Source organism: Pinus tabuliformis, chromosome 5_1 (genome assembly GCF_031772625.1).
Source record: "Pinus tabuliformis cultivar Carrire ecotype Pingquan chromosome 5_1, CPIR1, whole genome shotgun sequence".
Taxonomy (NCBI): domain Eukaryota; kingdom Viridiplantae; phylum Streptophyta; class Pinopsida; order Pinales; family Pinaceae; genus Pinus; species Pinus tabuliformis.
Window position 1 is genome coordinate 310,543,729 of NC_142305.1, and position 23,491 is coordinate 310,567,219.

The following is a 23,491-nucleotide window of genomic DNA, read 5'->3' on the forward strand; positions in this document are numbered from 1 at the left end:
GTTTATTTATGTAATGTAAAAGAGGTTTCCCCCTCGAAGAGGCTAAATTCTAAGGCGTTGATCTATCTTTTCTATCTTTTCTTGAGCTGGTTTCATAACATTTGGTATCCGAGCTTTGGATTCTAGGGTTTTGCTGCTCCAAACAGGTCATCGTATAATTTTCGCTATAACTTTTTTCTGTGATGTTTCAGAAGTTGCAAAAAAAACCCATTTGAGAAGAAATCACGCTAAACCTCAGGTCCAAGTTTCAGAGCTTTTCATGCTATATTTGTAGAGATATAATCTGAGGAAGTTGGTATTTTTGCATACTCTTGAATTACATTCCAAATAGGTGACCTGGGAAAATCGTCATAACTTTCTCTCTGGGGATCGGATTGAAATTTCGTAAGAAGTTATAGAAAGAGGATAGACTGTAGTTTCTTTTATGCATTTTTCAGATCCAAAGGTCAAAAGAGTGACTCATGGCACGTCGTAAAAGTTCGCTCTACTGAACTAGTCTATAATCAAGTCACTGTGGGAGATTTCGCATAACTCTTCCTTGGAGAATCCAAATTGGGTCAGACTTGTGGCATTGGAAAGAGGACATAGAGGGCTACCATAGGCTACAATTTTAGAATTGGATGATCTGAAAGTACAGAGATACATCAGAGGCAATATCGAGCTCCTACAAAGTAAAAAAAAGGTGTGTAGATTCTATTAAATTTTTGCTTAAGAGTGGTTTGAAAATTTATTTTGAAGGAATTCAAAGGGCTAGTAGAGCATTATTATCGGTAACTGATGCCCCGAGGAAAGAAAATGCAAACACCTAGTAAGGAACCTGAAAGCTCTAGCATGACTCATGAAGAAGAAGAAGAAATGCTATATGATATATCAAAATTACAAGAATAAGTGCAACAAGTGTCACTTGCACAAAAGAAAGAGAATCTAAGATGGATGGTTTAAGGAAAGATGTAGAAGTTAAGATGGATGGTTTAAAGAAAGGTGTAGAAGCTAAGATGGATTGTTTAAAGGAAGGCATAGAATCTAAGATGGATGGCATGGAAGCTAAGGTGAATGGCATGGACGCTAAAATTGATGGCATGGATGATAAGATGGAAGAATCGAAGATAAATATGAATAAGTTGCTACAAGAAATGGTCACTAATGGTGAAATGGTACTAAAGGAAACTCATGATGAGAACAAAAGAAATGTTAATTATGATTCCATAGACTCTAATGTTGGATCGAAGACTCACCATATTCCAAAAAATGATATGAGAAAGTTTGATGGCAAGGATCCTGCCACATGGATATTACAGATGGAGCAATTCTTCGATCTCAATAATGTGCAAAACACACAAAAGGTACGTATGGCAGCTTTATATTTGGAACCAAATCAATTTGTATGGTATCAATGGCTTTGCTCTCGTAAACAATTTATCACTTGGGAAATTTTTATGGAAGAATTGATAGCACATTATGAGGATACAAAAAGCAACACTTTTTTTAGCTAATTGATATGTCTCAAACAAAAGGGTTCAATAATGGAGCACATTGAGGAGTTCCAAAAATTGAACATAAGGGTAAAAGATATTCCAAAGGAGCATAGGATTGATGTGTTCATAGGTTCTTTAAAGGATAATATCCAATATGGTGTTCGCCTTTGGGAACCTGATTCATTAGAGAAGGCATTCAGGTTAGCAAGAAAAATGGAAAGAAAAATTATGGCAACCAGGAAGCATACCACTCACAACTATAAAGACAGAAGTGTTGTTGCCCCTAGTCTTCCACAACCTATAAGGTTGACACCACAAAAATTGGAAGAAAAAGGAGCAAAAGGGCTTTGTTACAGTTGTGATAGAAAATACACTAAAGGTCATAAGTGTGCTGAGAAGAAATTATTCTACATAGATTGTGAAGAGGAAGAAGAAAAGGAGCAAGAAAGGTCAAAAGAAGAGGATATACTCCAGGAACAAAGCCTAGTTGAAGAACAAATAAATCCGACCATATCTTGTAATGCATTGGTGGGAATTACCACTCCTCAAACCATCAAGATAGAAGGACAAATCAAGAAGAAAAAGGTAATAGTGTTGATTGATTCAGGAAGCACCCACAATTTTATTCATTGTAAGGTAGCAAAAGAATTGAATTGCTTCCTATATCTAGCACCAGAGTGTCAAGTGATGATTGCAAATGGAGGAACAATAAATTGCTCTAGAAAGTGCCATAATATAAAGCTATCCATGGGAGAATATGTATTGACTAGCCCAATTCTTTCCATTCCAATGGGAGGTGTTGATGTTGTACTAGGAGTCCAATGGCTACAATTCTTGGGTACAATAGCTTTTAATTTTCAAGAACTTTTCATTAAATTTTCTACAGAAGGAAAGGAAATTGAATTAAGGGGTATTGCAAGGAAACCAGGAAAGATAATCAGCTCTAATGGTATGAAAAAGCTTCTAAAAAAGGAACAAAGAGGTGTAATTTCACAATTATGTTTGCTAGATGTTTCCACATCGGAATCATCTATTTCTCCAGATCTCCAAAATGTCTTGGAAAATCATTCCAAGGTATTTGAGACTCCCAAAGGTCTCCCACCTATGCATGATTATGATCATGTTATTCATCTGATTCCAGGAAGTGTTCCTCCAAACATCAGGCCGTACAGATATCCCTATGTCCAAAAGAGTGAAATTGAATGTATGGTTGCAGAAATGCTAGAGGCTGGTATAATTCAACCGAGTCAAAGTTCTTTCTCTGCTCCAGTAGTATTGGTGCACAAGAATTATGGATCATGGCGCATGTGTCTGGATTATAGGGAGCTCAACAAGCTCACTATTAAAGATAAATTCCCCATTCCATTCATTGATGAATTACTGGATGAATTGCATGGATCAATTTACTTCACCAAGTTGGATCTTTGTTCAAGATATCATCAAATCAGAATGAAGACTGAAGACATTTCGAAAACAACATTTAGAACTCATGAGGGTCATTATGAATTTTTGGTCATGCCTTTTGGCCTTACCAATGCACCTTCAACATTTCAAGGTTTGATGAATTCAATTTTCAAACCGTTCCTTAGAAAATTTGTGTTAGTACTTTTTGATGATATACTAATCTACAGCAAGTCTTGGAAGGATCATGTTGATAGGGTGTTACAACTATTGGAAGAGAAACAATTATATGCAAAAAGATCCAAATGTTTCTTTGGAGTCCAGGAGGTGGAATATTTGGGTCATATTGTATCTCATGAAGGAGTTAAGGTAGACCCTAGCAAAATTAAAGCCATTAAGGAATGGAAAATCCCCACATCCATAAAGCATCTGCGAGGATTTCTTGGGTTGATAGGGTATTATCGCAAGTTTTTTAAGAATTATGGGAGAATAGCAGCACCACTAACAACATTATTGAAGAAAGATGCATTTTCATGGACTCCGGAAGCAACAAAGGCCTTTGAACATCTTAAAGAGGCAATGTGCCAAGCACCAGTCTTAGCTACACCAGACTTCACAAAAACCTTTATTGTGCAATGTGATGCTTTAGGAAATGGAATTGGTGCTGTTCTAATGCAAGATGAAAGACCCATTACTTTTGAAAGTTGTCCAATCAAGGGAAAGTTTTTAAGCAAAGCTATTTATGAGAAGGAAATGTTGGCAATACTCCATTCACTTAAGAAATGGCAACCCTACCTAATGGGAAGACACTTCAAGGTAAAAATGGATCATGATAGCCTTAAATACTTTTTAGAACAAAGATTATCCTCTGAAGAGCAACAAAAGTGGGTCACAAAGATGTTGGGTTATGACTTTGAAATCATCTACAAAAAAGGAAGAAAAATGTGGTGGCAAATGCACTCTCAAGAAAGGATGAGGATGTGGAAGCATTGTTGTGTGCCATTTCTATTATCCAACCAGATTCGATAAACGAAGCAAGGGAGGAATGGAAGAATGAAGAAGAAGTGTGGACACTTATTCGAAAGTTACAACAAGATTCCAGTACGTCTGATACATTTAGCTGGCAAAATGATTCGTTATGGTACAAAGATCGCTTATACCTCTGTAAGAATTCCCAGCTAAAACAAAATATTCTTATGGAATTGCACACTTCTCCCTTAGGAGGGCACTCAGGATTTTTAAAAGCTTACCACAGGGTTAAGAAGGAATTTTTTTGGGATGGCCTTAAATCAGATATTCAAAAGTTTGTGGCGGAATGTTTATTTTTCCAACAAAATAAAGTTGAAACAATTAAGACACCGGGTCTATTACAACCTTTATCCATTCCAACCCAACGTTGGGAGGAGGTTTCAATGGATTTTATCACAGGTTTAACCAAGTCTGAGGGAAAGAGTGTCATCATGGTGGTAGTTGACAGACTTACCAAGTATGCACACTTTTGTGCATTATCACATCCATTTAAAGCCAGTACAGTTTCTACCACATTTATGGAAACAATTTAAAAGCTACATGGAAACCCAAAGATTATTGTAAGTGATAGAGATCCCATTTTCACTGGAAATTTCTGGACATAATTATTTTCTTGTCTTGGTACTCATTTAGCTCATAGCTTAGCTTATCATCCTCAATCTGATGGGAAAACTGAGATAGTAAACAAATGTTTGGAAGGATATCTTCGTTACTTTGTATCTGATAAACAGACATAATGGGTCAAATGGTTGCCTCTGGCTAAATGGTGGTATAACACTTCCTTCCATACAACAACAAAAATGACCCCATTTATGGCACTTTATGGGTATCAACCACCATCCATCACATCATATTTAAGAGAAAATTCTAAGGTTCAGGCAGTGGAACATCACATCAAACATCAACAACAAGTCCTCCAACTCTTAAAGGATAACCTCGTGTTGGCACAAAATAGAATGAAACAACAGGCAGATCAACATCGTAGTGAAATAAGTTTTGATTTAGGTGATTGGGTATTCCTACGGCTACAACCATATAAGAAAATGTCCCTCAAGCAAGCTAAGAAGGATAATAAATTATCACCAAAGTATTATGGTCCGTACAAGGTGTTGCAAAAATTGGTACTATGGCATACAAATTGGAGCTTCCTGCAGCTTCTCGATTGCACCCAGTTTTCCATGTTTCATGTTTAAAGAAGGTTATAAGAGACAAGCTCCCAGTTCAAACAATATTTCCAGAACTTGACGAGGAAGGAAAAATTATATTGGAACCGGAAGCAGTCACAAAAATAAGAACTCAACAGCTACGAAATCGATCAATTTCAAAGTATCTTATCAAGTGGAAGAACTTATCCGCTGAAGATTCCACATGGGAGGATGAGAATTTTATACAGAAGTATCCAGAACTACTCAAGCGTTGAGGACAACACTTTTTTGAAGGAGAGGGGCATGTTGGGTCCCTATAATACTAGTGATTACCCCATTACTATTGTAGTTATACCCCTTATTAATATTTTTGTGCCCCTATTTCCCCCATATTGTTATTACTGTGCCCCATAGAATCCCTCTATTGTTATTTTTGTGGCTTTATATTATTATTGTTAGGTCGGCTAGGTTATATTGTGACTACTTAGACTCCTATGTATAGAAAGGAGGTTTTGTCATTTTTATCATCCAAGAATTGTTTATTTATGAAATGTAAAGGAGGTTGCCCCCTCGAAGAGGCTGAATTCTAAGGCGTTGATCTATCTTTTCTATATTTTCTTGAGCTGGTTTCATAACAGGTATGAGCTATGGATGTTTAGAATTAAAAGTGAGCCTTTGGTGTTTCTCCATTTCCAACAAACTTATTCAATACCCCATTGGAGTCACTTAAGGAATCAAAAACATTTCTTTGCTACCAACATGCCTGTTTAGTACCCTGACGAAGTCGCTTGCATCACCTATCTGTGCATGAATCTATTCTTAATCATTTACCCTTTATTTGATCGATCTTACATTGAAACTATAATTGGAATCATTTATTAGGCATTCATTTTTCTAGGGTGGATGAGGGATCTCAACTTATTTAATGGGCAAGAGAGGCCATTCCTTGTTGTAAGAGACTTTATTGATTATTTTGAAAAGTGTTTCACTCAGTATAAGTTTTCTCCTTTACCCTTTCTTAGCATTAGGTCAAGTCATGGAAAACACAGTTTGGATTGCAAAGCCAACTCAAGAATAGATATATTATTGAGGTTAGAGGGAATTCTAGTTATTTAGGGTTCCTCACAAAGCCTAGTCCATATTTTCATGTGGATATCTAGACTCATAAATGATGCTCAAGGTCAAATAGGACATAGAGATAAACAATTAGCCAAAGATTGAATAATTACAACAATTCTTGTAAGACATTCAACTTAATAATAAATTTCCAGAGTTCATTATTCCTATTCTAAGCCTTATTTATGTACAAGAGGCCTCTAAGTGATACCAAAAAACAATTGCACAAAGACGGGAAAGGACATTGAAACTAAGACAAAAAATTAAAGGCATGAAAATAGACATAATAGGAAAGAAATATGTACAAGGATGAGAAAGCAGCTACAAGATTTACTAAGGAAAGTAAAACTTGAGATCTTAGCCATTTACGCGAAGAGATTCAATATTATCATCTAGGGTTTGGGGTTGGTAAGTATGTTGGCCAAGTTTATCCTTGATTTGAAAAGGACCAATCCATAAGGTTTGAAATTTGTTATGCTTTCCCTTGTGTTTGTGGCTTTTATCCCATTTTAGGATGGGGTTGCTTACATTAATTTTTTTTCCCTATAGACTCATTGAACCATCTCTTAATTCAACTTTGGTGAGAAGCAAACTTTTCTCGGGCCTTCTTCCTTTCTTACTCTAGTTTAAGTAGAGTGTCAATCCTACTTTGCATGATGGGGCACAACCTACCATACGATTCTTGTGATAACTACAAGGCAGGTAGGTATAGTTTTGGTAATAGGATGGATTCTTTTCTGAACACCAGGAAGTAAGGAGAGGTACCAAGAGACAGTTTTGGGGTGACATGATCAACCCATAGAGCATTGTTTAAAGCATTATGCCAACTTCTATGATGGGACAATGAATTTTTCTTGATATATGAATTATGTTCTTGTTGGTGGACTCAGTTGAACCATTACCCGTGGGATAGTAGCTAGAAAAATGCTTCAAAACAATACCATTTTGCAAAGAAAAATCATACAACTTCAATGAAGAAAAATATGTTTCATTATTGAAAACAAGGGAGGTGGGAACACCAAACCTGTTTATCATGTTCTAGTTAAGTAAACGAATTACCTTTTATTCATTGAATTTTCTTAACAGAACAAATTCAATCCATGTCATGAAATAATTCATGGTTTTGAGGATATATACCTGTGCTATTTTGAGGATTACAGTGTGATCTACCTAATGAGATCCATACCCCATTGTTGAAAAGGTTCCTCAACTGCAATAGATTAGAGTGGTGTGGTTGATCACAATTTTATTTCAGCACAGTTATGAAAGATAGAATATTTTTGAACACATGTGTGGGCATCTATGAATAATGTAGGCCAGTAATATCTTGCCCTCATTATTTTGTGTTTTTTTGTATTGCCGACATAGTTTCCATCTACCAGCCCATCATGTAGCTCCTTCCAAAGTTTTTCGATATTAGTGGATTCCAAGCGTTTAAGTAACATGCCATTATGATGTTTACAAAATAGATTTCCATGGACAAATTGATAAGAAGAGGCTTTGCATGTAATGACCCTTTTCAATTTCGTGGATAAGGTAGAATAAAAAGTACCTTATTCCTAATATTTTCTCAGATCAATGTATTAGGATGATGACAAGATGGGAGTGGGAATTGAATTGCTTTGATACATTTCGATCTCCTACTCCCATCCTAACATTTCTTCTTCGGATTAATCTGAAGCTTCAAAAACAAGATTGCATAAACCATGTCCTTTGACTTTGTGAGACATAATGAATTTGAGGTCATATTATTGCAAGAATATCATCCAATTGGCCATGTGCCCACCTAGTTCCTATTATACAAACAATGATCTTACTGTTGGGTAGGGCACAGACACTACGACATGATTTTTCAAAATATAAGGTCTGAAGTGGTTGGAAACCTTATAGTCAAACTATCATGCATGGAATATGACTTTGGATTTGAGTTTGGAAGAGAATGATGCCATGGACTATGTCAAAGGGAGAATAGCAGAGCTTCCTTCAAATGCATCTGTTGCTTCCCAAACCAAGAACAAGAAGGGTGAGGTAAAATCTAATATTATTTTTAATTCCATTCATAAGCCTTTGGTTGCATATATTTTTGATTTGGAAACATCTAAGGAGATTTATGAAAGGCTGGTTGGGATTTTCAAAGTGAACAATACAAATAAAAATCTATTTCTCAAGAACAAGTTGAAAGACATCAAGATGGATAGAGGAGAATGCATCCAATCCTACTTCATGAGGATCACCAAGATCAAGAATGATTTCCTATCTATTGGAGAAGTCATTGGTGACACGAAGCTCACTCCTATTGCACTTGGAGGCCTTACAAGAGATTGGGATGTGTTCAACACTACCATTCTCAACAATGATAGGATTTCAGGATTTGAGGAACTATTAGCCAGATGCACTCAAGAAGAAATAAGGATGATGGAAAGAGACAATTCCTCAAATGGAAACAATCCTAATGCCTTCTTCGCTCATTCTAGAAGAAGGAACAATGTTGTTCTAAGGAATCAAGGACAAGTATTCAAGTCGGGATTCAAAGAAGGAAGAAAAGGAAGTTGCTTCGATTGTAATAGGTTTGGCCACTTTGCTAGAGAGTGTCCTCACAAGAAGGATACTCAAAGAGATGATGACAAAAATAACAACAACAACTTAAAGGGCAATGAAAATCGAAGGAACAACAAGTTCAATAACAAAGGAAAGAAGAATACTCATGCTGCTTGAAATGGAGGTGGATGTCCTCCCAAAAAGTCAAGAAACTCCAGGTATGATGAGGCTAATGTTGTAAAGAAAAATGAATTTGATCTTATTTCTGCCCTCTCCAACGCCTCTCCTTCGGATACATTGGACCATTGGTTGATTGATAGTGGTGCCTCAAGGCACTTCACTGGGTGTAATGAATCTCTCTCAAACTAGGCTGAAAAGAAGACAAATATGGAGATTATACTTGGGGATAATGCCACTTATCCCGTGAAAGGAATTGGGACTGTTACTCTTCACGTAAATCAAGCTCAAACCCTTCACCTACAAGTAGTGTTATATGTACCTGACATGAAAAAGAGCTTGGTTTTTATTTCTACAATGGAAGACAAAGGTTTTAAGGTGTCATTCATCAATGGGAAGGTTCATCTTTGGCAAAGGAATCCAATAGATGCATTCACTCTAGGATTCAGGGTTGAAGGTCTCTATCAGGTTGGAGGAAGTTCGTTGGGAGCAATGATTTGTGACACCTCGCTTTAATCCAAATTATGCTACCAAATATTTTATCACCTTCATTTTAAAGCCTTACCTGATGTAAGGAAGATGGTCATAGGGATTCCTGAATTCAACTTAAATCATGAAGGTGTTTGTCAAGGTGTGAAGCTGGAAAACATACAAGGGGACCATTCCCCTCAAATGAAACTCAGACCATCGATATTCTTCAATTGGTCCATTCTCATCTATCAGGTCTGTTTCCCGTGACATCTTTGGGTGGATATTTGTATTATGCTATTTTTGTGGATGACTTCTCTCAAAACACATGGATTGATTTCTTAAAGATGAAGAAAAAATTATTCAAATGGTTCCTCTCCTTCAAAGCCTTGGTCAAGAATCAAGAAAGGAAGAAGATCAAAATATTGAGGACTGATAATGGGACCAAATATGAGTCTAATGAATTCAAACACTATTGTAGAAAAGTTGGCATTAAGAGGAAGGCTACCACCGCATATACTCCTAAAAAAAATGGTGTTTTCAAAAGGAAGGATCATACTATTAAAGAAGCCACCTGGTCTATACTTCATGATAAAGGTCTTCCGAAGTTCTTATGGGGAGAAGCTACCAACATCGTTTATTATGTCCAAAATAATTTGTTTCCCACATCAAGATTTGGACTTCAAGACACCCACAGAAGTATTCAATGGTTAGAAAATTGATGTTTATTATTTTAGAATTTTTGGGTGTCCCATATACTTTCATGTGCCGAAGAGAAAAGAAACAAACTAGATTCATTTAGGAAGAAAGGAACATTTGTGGGCTATAGTGAAACTTCAAAGGCATATAGAATCTATGTGCATGGTCAAAGGGAAGTGGAATTAAGTCATGATGCCACCTTTGATGATCCAGGTGGATATTGGTGGCCACCCGCCAATTCCACTTGGACCCCCACCATTGCTTCTTTCAGTTTTTTAGTTTTCTTAATTGCAGCACAATTTACTATTTTTAGCAGTTTTTCATATCCTAAACTTCCGAAGCCATTTGAGGCCCTAAACAACGTTTTTTTGGAAATCTACCGCCAACTATTTTTTGCCTAAACTCGTCTTTTCTGTCGTAGTTCTCGGAGAGATCTTTCTAATGGGTTATCATGCATGTTAAACGGAGATAATATGACCAAGTCACGAACCCAAGAAGTTGGTTGTCCAACTCACCCCAACGGGGCCCATAAACTCTTGGTGTTACATCTCCTCGGGTTAGGGTTTTGGTTTTTTAGGGTTTGCTCTTATTGTTCAATAATAAAAAGGCCCTTGAACCTCATTGTAAGGCAGTTCAGAGGCATGTAGCCACCACATCTCTTCTCAGAGATAAACTACCATCACCCTAGTTGGTTTATTTCCATTTCTGTTTGTAAGCATATTTTAGTATTTTGCATTAATGAAATGAAGTATTATTTCCGCCGCATCTCTATGTTTATCATTATCTCTATAATTTGTTGAATTCCTGTTTACGTCCGGATCAGTGGTATCAAAGCGGTTTGATTTTTTTATCTATTTTTCTTTGCATGTCCCCAACGAGGTCGGGATATAAGGAGTTAGGGCTTGAACTGGTCGAACCTTTGCAAGACTAGCCTCGCAAATCCCAATTCCCTCCCATGGCAGATGAAAAGAAAGACGAGGGGGTAGGAGATCCTATCAAAATCTTGCTTGAAGAAGCTCTCGAGTGACAAATGAACACGATGATGAACAACTTCACCTAGATCCTTCAACGGCTACCTAGGGGCGACACATTGGCTTCCAACAGCTACTCTAGAAACGCCACACCATTTAAGGTACAAGTTAATTTTGAAATCCCCATATTCAAGGGTCAGATAGATGTAGATGCCATTGATAAATGGTTAAATCTGCTAGAGGGTTATTTTTCTGTTCATGATTTTTCCAGTCGAGAAAATATTATTTTAGCTCTTCTCAAAGCAGCCCCCCACGTCAAGGACTGGTGGGAAACCTACTATAAGTAGAAGGATGAAAGTACAGGCTCACTATTTTTAGCCGCACCCACTTGGAATTCATTTCGGGATGCCATCAAGGAGCCATACTACCCTGATGGAAGCTATGAGGATCAATACATAAAGTGGACCATGCTGCGACAAGGAAGGGACCAAGACATGCTATAGTTTACCAACATTTTCCATACTCTTCAAACAAAGTTGGTTATCAAGGATTTGGAGCAGCATTTGGTACTCAAATACTATGGTTGCCTACACAAGTACATCCATGAAGAAATAGAATTCCTAAACATCTCCTTGCTTAGCACGGCATACCGATATGCCGTCAAGGTTGAGCAAAAGTGTAAACAGAAGAAGCAAGACTTTGGATTTGCGAATCTGAAGCAAGGGAAAGGTGCCCCCAAACCGCAGAACAAAGGACAAAGCCAAGGTAGGGAAACCCAAGACAACCTGCCAAAGCTACAAGTAAAGAACAACGTTGCGAAGCCAAAAAAGGACATGGGAAAGTGGTGTGAGTTCCATAAGAGCTCCACTCACAACAAAAGTGAGTGTCGGGCCATGCAGCCACAAGTGGCCGAGCTAAAGGTTTCAGAATCATATGCATGTTATGACTCTGAGTCAGAACTTGACAAGGGGAATGACAAAGGGAAGCAGATTATCGATGCGGAGCCCAATGCCACCGTTGCCACCATGAAGATCCAGAAGGAGGAACCCGAAGATCCAGAGGAGGAGCATCTCTTCCACTCCCAGATGTGGGTAAAGGGCTCCTCGCTACAGTTCATTGTCGATAGCGGGAGCCAAAAGAACTTCATTTCGGTAGAGGTCATGAAGTGGCTGGGCTTACCGACCACAACACATCCACAACTGTACATCATCGGGTGGCTTCACCAAGGATGGGATCTTCGCATGAGCCAACAATGTTGCCCTCCATACAACATCAAGCCCTTCATGGATGAGGTATTATCTGGTATTGCTCCCCTTGAAGTTTGTGATATATTATTAGGAAAACCATACTTGTGGAAGCGACATGATATGTATGAATCAAGGCCCTGTGTTGTTATTTTTACTTTGGGAAATAAGTTGTACAAGATACCAGAGGTAGCACCGCCTACTGCCATCTCTTTGGTTAGTGCAAAAAAATGCAGTAAGCTCATTTTCGAAATTGGGAAATTTGTTTTCCTGATGATACACCCTCAAGGAAAGAAGAAGATGGTGGCCACGACCTCCAGACAGGGTCCCTCCACATGACAACTGAAGATGGACAAGGTCGTGGAGGAGTACAAGGACATATTCACCTCCCCCACAGGTGTTCCTCTACACTATCAAGTCAAGCACTCCATTGATATGACCCCAGGTGTACCACTGCCTAATGGACCAATCTATCGACACTCCATTATGGAGAACGATGAAATCAAGAGGCAGATTCAGAAGCTACTTCAGAAAGGTCACATCCATTCAAGTTCATCACCCTATGGGAGCCTGATCATGTTGGTACAGAAGAAGGATGGGAATTGGAGACTCTATATTGACTATCGGGCACTGAACAAGATCACTATCCATAATAGGTACCTGATCCCACGAATTGATGACCTCCTGGACCAACTGAAGGGGGAAAAATATTTCAGCAAGATCAATTTGAAGTCAGGATATCACCAGGTACCAATCGAAACCTCTGATGTGTGGAACACTACCTTAAAAGCCAAGGAGGGCCTTCTCGAATGGTTGGTTATGCCTTCGGATTGACGAATGCTCCTGCAACCTTCATGAGGTTAATGGATGAAATCTTGCAGCCATTCACCAACTCATTTGTAGTGATATACTTGGATAACATCTTGATCTTCAGCAAGATTTGGGAAGAGCACCTCCACCACATCTGACAGCTTCTCCAAACACTGAGGCAACACAAGTTATGTGCCAATTTGGAAAAATGAACTTTTGGAATGACCTAGGTTTAGTATCTGGGATACATTATTGATGAACAAGGGGTGCATGTGGATCCAGCCAAGATTCAAGTCATTCAGGATTAGCCATCTCCAACCATTCTGATAGAGCTTCGCAGCTTTCTAGGTCTTTCCAACTTCTACCGCAAGTTCGTGTTGGGATTTTCTCATATCACTTGGCCCTTGAGTCATGTCACCAAGGGAGGAGTGAAAGAAAAATTCTTTTGGTTTGAATCTCAACAGAAAGCGTTCATAGAGTTGAAAGATCACCTCTGCTCGGCACTAGTGCTTGCATTACTAGACTTGCAACAACCATTTGAGGTCAAGACAGATGCCTCTGACTATGCTATTGGGGCAGTTCTTACTCAACATGGGCGTCGAGTGGCATATCACAATGAGACACTTTCAGACACAGTCCATAAGTATCCCACTTATGACAAAACTGTGTAGGCCTGCCGATAATGGAAGCATTACATTTTGGGGAAGGAAACGGTCATCCACATAGACCACAGACCCTTGCAGTTCATACGGACCCAAGGGAAATTGCAGAATGATCACCATCAAAAGTGGTCGACATATCCGCAACAGTTCCATTTGAATATCAAGTATAAGAAGGGCAACACCAATAATGTTGTATATTGCGTCAGTCGACCACCCATCATGGCGTTAACCACTATGCTCAACTCTTGTGAGCACGAGACATCTGATTGGCCACTTCTCTACAAAAGTGACCTAGAATTCGGCCACACATACCAGACACTCTTGGAGGGTCAGCATGTTCCATATTTTCACCTCTAGGATGCCCTGTTATGCCACCTGGATCACCTTTGTGTTCCTTCAAGTGAGTGTGCCAAGATGATTTGGGAAGCACACTACAGTTGGGTTGTTGGGCATTTCAGGGTCAAGAAAATGGTGCTAGTACTGTAAAAGTATTTCTATTGGCCAAATCTTCGACAGGATGTTGGGAAGTACATCAGATCATGCACTACCTATGGCATTGCCAAATGGACCATCAAGAAGCAAGGCCTATATACCCTGCTGCCTACCCCTAGTCGACCTTCGGAATCTGTATCCATGGATTACATGTCAGAATTTCCTTCCACTAAGCATGGAAATGTCTGTGTTTTTTTGGTCGTCGACAGGTTCTCGAAGATGGCCATTATGGGGGCCTACAAGAAGAATATCATAGCCGAAGCCACTATTAAACTCTTCTTTGAATGAGTATGGGTACACTTTGGGATCCCACATTATATCATGTTAGATCGGGATAGTAGGTTCCTTAGTACATGTTGGTCTAGTCTTTGGTCGATGCTGGACACCAATCTCACTAAGTCCATAGCCTTCCATCTTCAAACTGATGGCCAGGCAGAGGTTGTCAACAGGATGATCATACACATTTTGTGTATGTACAACTCAAAGCATCCATGCACATGGGACGAGAGCCTCTCCTATGTTTAGCACAGCTACAACCAGGCTCTCCAAAACTCGACTGGCCACAACCCTTTTTAGGTGGGCTTGGGATTCTAGCCACTATGTTCCATTGATGTGGCCATGCCATTTGCAGCTACTCACGTAGATTCGGCTCATGTCTAGTCTAAAACCGATAAGGAAAATAACTTCATTGAGTGCATCCAACATATTTTCTACCAGGTCCATGAAATTCTAGAGAAATCAAATGCCAAGTACAAGCAGTGACATGATCAACATCGGGTGCCACATAAGTTTAAGGTGAGCGATAAAGTCTGGTTGCATTTGCAAAAGGAATGACTTACTAGAGCCTATCGGAAACTCAGACCACTCTGATATGGTCCTTACACCATTACCAAGGTTGTGGGAAACAATTCATTTGAGCTCAGCATTCCCCCATTCCTTGGCCTTCACCTATTGTTCAATGTGGACTGCCTTCAGCATACTTTCCACCATTACTAGACACATCCGACATTGCAGAACAACACACACCCACAAAATTAAATCCAGATTGCATGGAAGAAGCTGCAACTAATTAGATCATGGACACACAGATCAAGCACACTCGCCAGCAGAATATCCAACTGTATCGAGTTGTCAAAGTAGGCCAACTCCTTCACCAGGGCAAGTGGCTCACTAGTGACCAAGTTCAGCAGAAGTCTCCTCATCTCATGGAGGAACTGCAATGGGGACCATTGCTTCCTAAGGGGGGAGGAATTATCTAGGTGGATATTGGTGGCCACCTACCAATTCCACTTGGACCACCACCATTGCTTCTTTCAGTTTTTCAATTTTCTTAATTGTAGCACAGTTTACTATTTTTAGCAATTTTTCAGATCCTAAACTTCTAGAGCCATTTCGAGGCCCTAAATGATGTTTTTTTAGAAATCTACTGCTAGCGATTTTCTGTCAAAAATAATCTTTTTGTCGTATTCATCGGAGAGATCTTTCCAATGGGTTATCATGTGCATCAATGGAGATAATATGACCAAGTCACGACCCCAAGAAGTTGGCTTTCCAACTCACCCCAATGGGGCCCATAAAATCTTGGTGTTACATCTCCTCAGGTTAGGATTTTGGTTGTTTAGGGTTTGCTCTTATTTTTCAATAATAAAAAAGGTCCTTGAGCCTCATTGTAAGGCAGTTGCCACCACAAATCTTCTCAGAGATAAGCTACCATCGCCCTCGCTAGTTTATTTCCATTTCTATTTGTAAGCATATTTCAGTATTTTACATTAACAAAATGAAGTATTATTTCCGCCGCATCTCTATGTTTATGGTTATCTCTATAATTTGTTGCATTCCTGTTTAAATTTGGATCATTCGATGAAGGTTTTACACTTAGAAAGATTCGAGATCTTCTTATTCCTAAGAAGGCCAATGATGATGCTGATGCAAAAAAGCAGGAAGAATCTCTATTCGATGAATTGATGCCTGATGTTGAATGTCTAATGGATCCCATTGATCCAGCTCCTACTGATCCCTCTAACACAAGAAATAGGCATTTGTGGCTTAAAGATAATCTTGAATATGTCACAAAATACATTTCACCGAGAGGGACATTCCATGAAAGCAAGAAGTCGAATAGGTACCAAGGGTACTTAACTGCCATGAGTACCATTGTACAATATGAGCCTTGTACATTCGAAGAAGCCATGAAGCAACGATTTTGGAAGGATACAATGAATGAAGAATATGAGTCAATCATGAAGAATGATTTATGGAATGTGGTTCCTAGACCCAAGGATAAGTTTGTGGTCACTTCGAAATGGCTCTACAAGATTAAACGTGGAGCTGATGGGACTGTTGAGGAATTGAAGGCTAGATTTGTAGCTCGAGGTTTCTCACAAAAGGAAGGCGTAGACTGTGATCATATATTTGCACTAGTTTCCCGATATACCATCATCCATTCAATAATAGCCCTTGCTGCCTCACAAGGATAGAACTTTCATCAGATGGATGTCAAAACTACCTTCTTGCATGGTTCACTTAAGGAGGAAGTATATTTGGAACAACCCAAGGGGTTCAAAGTTCAATATTGTGAGATACATGTATGCAGGTTGAATAAAACCCTCTATGGGTTGAACCAAGTCCCTAAGGTGTGGTATGAGAGGATTGACAGATATTTTATGAAGCTAGAATTTATGAGAAGTGATGTTGACCCAAAACTTTACTTCAAGGTTGAAAAGGACAAAACTCTCATTCTAGCCCTTTATGTGGATTATCTCTTTCTGATAAGTGATGACCCTCTCATTCATCAATGCAAGAGGGAGTTGGATTTCGAGTTTGAGATGGATCTAGGAATCATGCATTATTTCCTAGGGTTGGAGGTCTGGAAAAATCCAAGTGAGATTTTTCTTTCTCAGGGAAAATATATTGTGAAGCTACTTGAGAGATGTGGGATGGTGGATTGAAATTCCATGACTACTCCAATGTAACTCAACTTCAAGAAGTTATCTGGAAGTTTTGTTGGGCTTGAATTGATGAACCCTACAAAGCATCGTCAACTTGTGGGGGCACAAATGTTCTTGGTCAACTCCCGTCCTGACATATGCTTTGCTATGAACACATTGAGTTAATATATGGTCGAGCCTCATCACATTCATTGGATTATTGCCAAGAATATCGTGAGATATCTCCGGGGCACAATCCACTATGGGCTGAGATACACTGTCAGGGATTTGAGGCTACATGGATATACAAAATGACTAGGCTAGCAGTGTGGTGCTGCTTCTCTTGGGGTCTACTTCTATATCTTGGATGAGCAGGAAGCAGAAAATAGTTTCACTAAGCACAGTCGAGGAAAAATGCATTGTTGCGAGTATGGCATGTTGTGAATCAGGCTAGTTGAGGAAGCTCTTTAGTGAACTATTTGAGCATGTTATAGATACGACCATGATCTTTTGTGACAACTAGAGTGGGATTCATTTATCAGAGAATATTGTGTTCCACGACTAGTCCAAGCACATTGATATCAGGTACCACTTTATCCGGGATATGTTACAACGGGGAGTAGTTAGGATCCAACAAATTAGGATAGATGCGCAGGTTGCAGACATTCTCACGAAGCCTCTCAGGAAGGTCAAATTCTTAACTTTCCGAGAGAGACTTAGAGTTGTGGAATGACCCTCTTATGAGGGTCTCATATGAGTTGGACACAGAACTCTAGGAGCTCTTGGGAGCATGGGGTACTTCTTGGAGCTAACTATGAGTGACCCTAGGGTGAGTGGTTTACCTTCCCTTAGTGGTTTGCTGGATACAGGGTGAGTTGTTCACATTCCCCTTGTGATACCCCATTATGGTTGACATGTGTGTAGAGTGATTGGTTCACCTTCCCCTACCCAGACACATGTATGTAGGGTGAGTGGTTCACCTTCCCCTACGATTGACATGTGCATAGGATGAGTCGTTCACCTTCTCCTATGGAATATGAGAAGGATGAGTGGTTCACCTCATACTATTGTTGCCCCAACACACATCCTACCCATAGAGTCCGAGACTCATGGGAAGTACCTCTCATTTGGCCAAGGAGTTGGGAAAAACTGGTTAGGGACCATAGCACTACCGATCAACCCATCATGTATTGTCATACTCCCTATGACTAGGATGCATAGTGTTCAACAAATTGATCTGGGATCAAGGACTAACTTTAGTCAGTGGAGAGTGATATGATACACTCTCGATCAATTCCTCTTCACTATTACTTGATGGTTCAATAGAATAGAGCAGAGCAGAGTAGAGTAGAGTAGGGCAGTGATGGATGGGATGGTTTAGGATGACAGGTTAACATGATGATGGATTGGTAGGTGGAATTCTACCTAGTTGAGATGGAGTGTTGAAGTTTGCAACTAGGGCCAAATTCCAACTTAGGAAAACTCATATGATTGATATTATTATTGCATTGGATTCCTCTTTTGGAGAGGTACAATTTTGATATAAAGATCATCTCATTATGACAAGTACAAATAGGATTGTGAATTTATTTCTCTTATGGGTAAATTTTCAAGGTCGACCATAATCAGATGTAGGCTCATGAAGCCCAATGGATGGGTCTCCTCACTCTCAATGAATTGTATAAATAGGGGTGACACTTCTCTCATTTGGACACTCACTCATATATTCACATCATCTTCTCTCTCCTCTCTTAATTGATTCGTACAACTTGGAGGCTCTTTTCTCTTCGCATGTGTAGAAGGAAGACTATTTTTGGAGGCTAAAATTTTCTGTGATTAGGGAAGTGTTGACCAACATTGACTTGGGTACTTTGACTACAGCGTTGAGTTCTTTTTTGAGCCAGAACTTCAATATTTTAGGACACATTCTTTGGCACACAGATCGAGGCATATGGGGATAGTTTGACCATGTTGACTACAATGTTGACTTTCTGTTTGACTGCAGAAATTACAACAAGCATTGTTTGGGTTGACCGAGCTATTTTGGGTTGAATTTGACCCTCTCTTGAGGCCGTACTATTCTGTTATCAACCGAGTTGATTTCATGTTGATTTGGGGTATCTTTGACCACTGTTGAATTTCTGGTTAGGGCTCATTTGGCTGTTGATTTAGTAGATCCGTTTGGGGATTATACTTATGACATTTGTACTCTCTCTTTCTCTATCTCTCTGTGTTGAACTATTGAAGAATAATAAGAATATTTGATCAAAGGGTTTCCCCACATTAGGGTTTGTTCCTAACATCTACTACATCTTGTGTCCTCTTGTCTTGGCCTATCTTTTGCATATGATTATATGTTCTATCTACATTTACTATCAATGTTTATAAGGTAATGTGTTTTCTACTAGATATAATTGGAATTTGTCATTGGGATACTAAAGGAATATTGAAGTAAATTGTCTTAAGCATAGAACATACCATTTTTATCTAAAATTAACAATATTATCTGTGTGGCCAATAACGTTTTCAACTCTTTATGTATGAGAAGCTCCAATGTTGGATGCACTTTCCTCAACTTCTATTGGAATGGTTTGATCCTATCCTTTATGGGTATGTTGACGGTGCCGGAAATCCATTAGCCAAGGGGGTTTCCCCAATGTGAAGTCCCAATTAGACCTCACACCATTTGAAGTAGGAGCCCCATCCAGTGTATCAACCCAGTTGCCATATATTCTTACACATTTTCCTTGGCTTTAGCTATTAACAAGAGAGAGAAGCGTGTATGTGCATTTACAAAAAACAAGTAAGTGTGCCTGGTGAATATTCGATTGCAGATGTATCAAGGTTCTTCTACTACAGATGGAGGAAAGGTGAGCCTCTAAGAGAGAGGTAATAGTAGCACACTAGTAGGGTAAAAGAAAATTTCCTAAAATCAAGCATAATAGTCCACATAGATGCAATAATTGTTACAACCATTACAACACATTTTCAATAAGATAAGCACTAAAATCACCAAAATAGTTCAAGTACTTTAATACAGGTGAAAGAAAACATGAATGATAAACATTAATAGAAAAATCTTACAAATATTCACAATCCATGCACGAAAACATGTTGGCCATCAGGCTTCAAGTATTTAGTAGAAGTCCCAAGATACATGAATACAACAAACATCGCTAGCTCCAATAGTGGAGCATTGGAGCCATGAATTACTCCCCAAAAGTACTAACTCTGTCTCTCTTGTGCCTTATGGTAGAAGCCAAGGTGAAAAGTCTTTTGCTTGTAAAATGAGGGTGTATATATAAAAAATGGAGTAATCCTTCACCTCCCTTGTGACTCTTGGACTAGCCTCATGACTGTTTGATTTCTCATGACTTTTCGACTTCTTACATGACTTTTCACATTACATAGATGACTCTTGGTCTTCCACTTTACATTAAATTTTCTAATATAGAATTAGATAATCCATGAATGGTGTGGCACATGATGGCTCATGACATAACATGACATGACACTGATGACATGGACTGCATGATGACATGGCAATGTCAAGTCACTTTTTGTTGTTGCCTTCTTTTTGTACTCTTGAAAAGATGGTGCATGTTCTTCTTCTTCCTCCTCCTTATGACTTGAAGATAAGGAGTCTTCAATGTGGTCTTGAACTTCCATATTTTGTTAGAATCCATTGTTCCTTCATCTTCTTGCTTGATGATCATCTTATCTACTTATGTCCTTAGGTGTCTTATAGCATGGTATCCTTCTCCATCTCCTTCACCATCATCCTGTCATGACATAATAGAGTACCCACAACTGCAATCCACCCATGAAAAATGACATCAGTATAATAATTCCCTAGCCTAAGATGCTTCATGAAATCACTTGCTAGGGATGGAAATAGTGACTAGTTGAGTGAATAACTAAGGGATTGCGTAGTTCTAGAGGCCAAGGTTCAAGACTAAGGCTTAATACTGCACAATGCACAGTTCAAGATGGCCAGGGACAAATTATTGCATAGTTGAGGGACTCAAGGACTCAGGCTAGAGGATTGAGCCTTGAGACTATGCAAAGTGCAGTTCTAAAGGCCTAGGCAGAAGGACTGCGTAGTTGAGGGACTCAAGGGCTCAAGATGGAGGCTTGAGGCTTAAGATTACGTAGTGCATATTTTTGAAGGCCTAGGCCTAGTGAATGCACAATGAAGGAACCCAACAAGTAAAGATTTAGGCTTGAAGTTGCCCAATGCGTAGTTCAAAGAAGAGAACATTATGAGAGATTGTGCAATTGAGGATTTCAAGGCCTGAAGCTTGAGGCTTAAGGCTTGAAGTTTCCCAGTGTGCATTTCTGGAGGGAGAGAGCAAAGTGATTGTGTAATTATGTAGTTCAAGAACTCAACACTAAGGCTTGATGCATGAGACTACATAGGGCATAGAGAAGGCTGGATGGAGGCAAGGATTGTGTAGTTCTCGACCTCAGGGGCTGGGCTTGAGAACTTAGATTGTGCAATACGTAGTTTTGGGAGGTAGAAAATGCTCATTACACAGTACCAAGAGGAAAGGATGTTTCTTGAGGACTCATACTGCATAGTGCACAGTTGAGGAGGTCTGAATGTGGCTGAGAGGCTCGGTCAAGGAGTTTTCCCATTTTTGGCTTAGTGTGTGATTAGTGAGATGAAGTTGAAAAGGAATAGGACTTGAGCATGACCACACACTTAGATCACTTGGCGACACAACACATGACATTCAAAACACATTAACATACTTTCCTCATTGCAACAACATTGCAACAAGTCACTCCAAGCGTGACACTAAATATAAACAATGTAAACTTTGAAACGGGAACTATAAACTGAACATGAGAACTCTAGCCAAAAAAACCCGAAAAACATGAAAAACAGTGCTAAAAATGAAAAGTGTTGATGTTGGAATAACACCTTCTTTTTTTTTCTAGGGTAAATTTTCAACATGTTTTAAAAATGGCAATGAAAACCAATTTTTTGTGCAAAAATTATGCAAAAAAGAGCCTCAAAATGAAAAGTGTTGATGCTAGAATATTTTTTTTTTGGGGTAAATTTTCAATATGTTTTAAAAATGGTAGTGAAAACCAATTTTTTGTGCAAAAATTGTGCAAAAAACACCCTCAAAATTCAATTCTCTAGGATTAATATTTTTTAACATTAACTATGATCAACATAATATCATTAATTCTAATTATTATTAATTATTATAATACTAATTATTTTTATTATTAATATGTATATTAATAATAATTAATAATAGAATTAATATTAATAATAACTATCATATTAAATATTAAGTAACTAAAAAAAAAAAAAAAAATTAATTAATCTGAGACAACCGACATCTCTTCAAAAATTATTTTTCAAATATTGACAGCCGACATTCTTTTTTTTTCTCTCCTCATTACTATTTAATCCCTCAAATAAGCTCTTCTTCTATCCAACATTCAAGTTGTCCTGATGATGGATCCCGGTTGGGATTTGAAACGTTGGCAGAAAATGGTTCTTACTGTGGATTCTCCGGTAATTAAGTCGAAGACAAGTGTTGATGCTGGAATAACAAATAATTTTTTTATTTTTTTATTTTTTATTTATTTTTTTATTTTTATTTTTTTTCTGGGGTAAATTTTCAACATTTTGAAATAATGGCGTAAAAGATTTTACCATGACTTCGAAAAACATTAAAATTTCAAAGGAATAATAAAAACATAATATTAAAAATAAAAACAATGGAATTTTTTTTTTTTAATTAATAAAATGTACATAAAAATATATATTGAAACAAAAACATAAAATTAAAAAAAAAAAAAACAAAAAACAAAAATATCAAATATATAAAAAAGACAAAAAAAAGAATCAATCATAAAAAATGTAAAAAAAAATTAACCTATAAAAGGTAAGAATTAAAAAACTTTTTTTTTTTAATATAAAGAAATAAATAATAAGAAAAACACACACACACACACATATAGATATCGTAAACCATAAAAAAATTGGAAAAAAAATAAAACAAACTAGATTAAAAAAAATGGAAAATTAACAAAAAAAAGACCAGAAAAGAATTAAAAACTAAACATAAAACATTTAAATTTTTTATAAAACTATATGTTCTCTATTACAAAAAAATTAAAATTATATATATCTATATATATATATATATATATATATATATATATATATATATAATTTCTAAAACAAATAAACATTTAAATTTATTTTTTTTATATATTTTTTATTTAAAAAAAATTGTGCACTGCTAGGCCACCCGTGGGGGTGAGGCCCTGGGCAGTGAAGGCTGCAGGCAGCATTGCCACCTAGGACCAT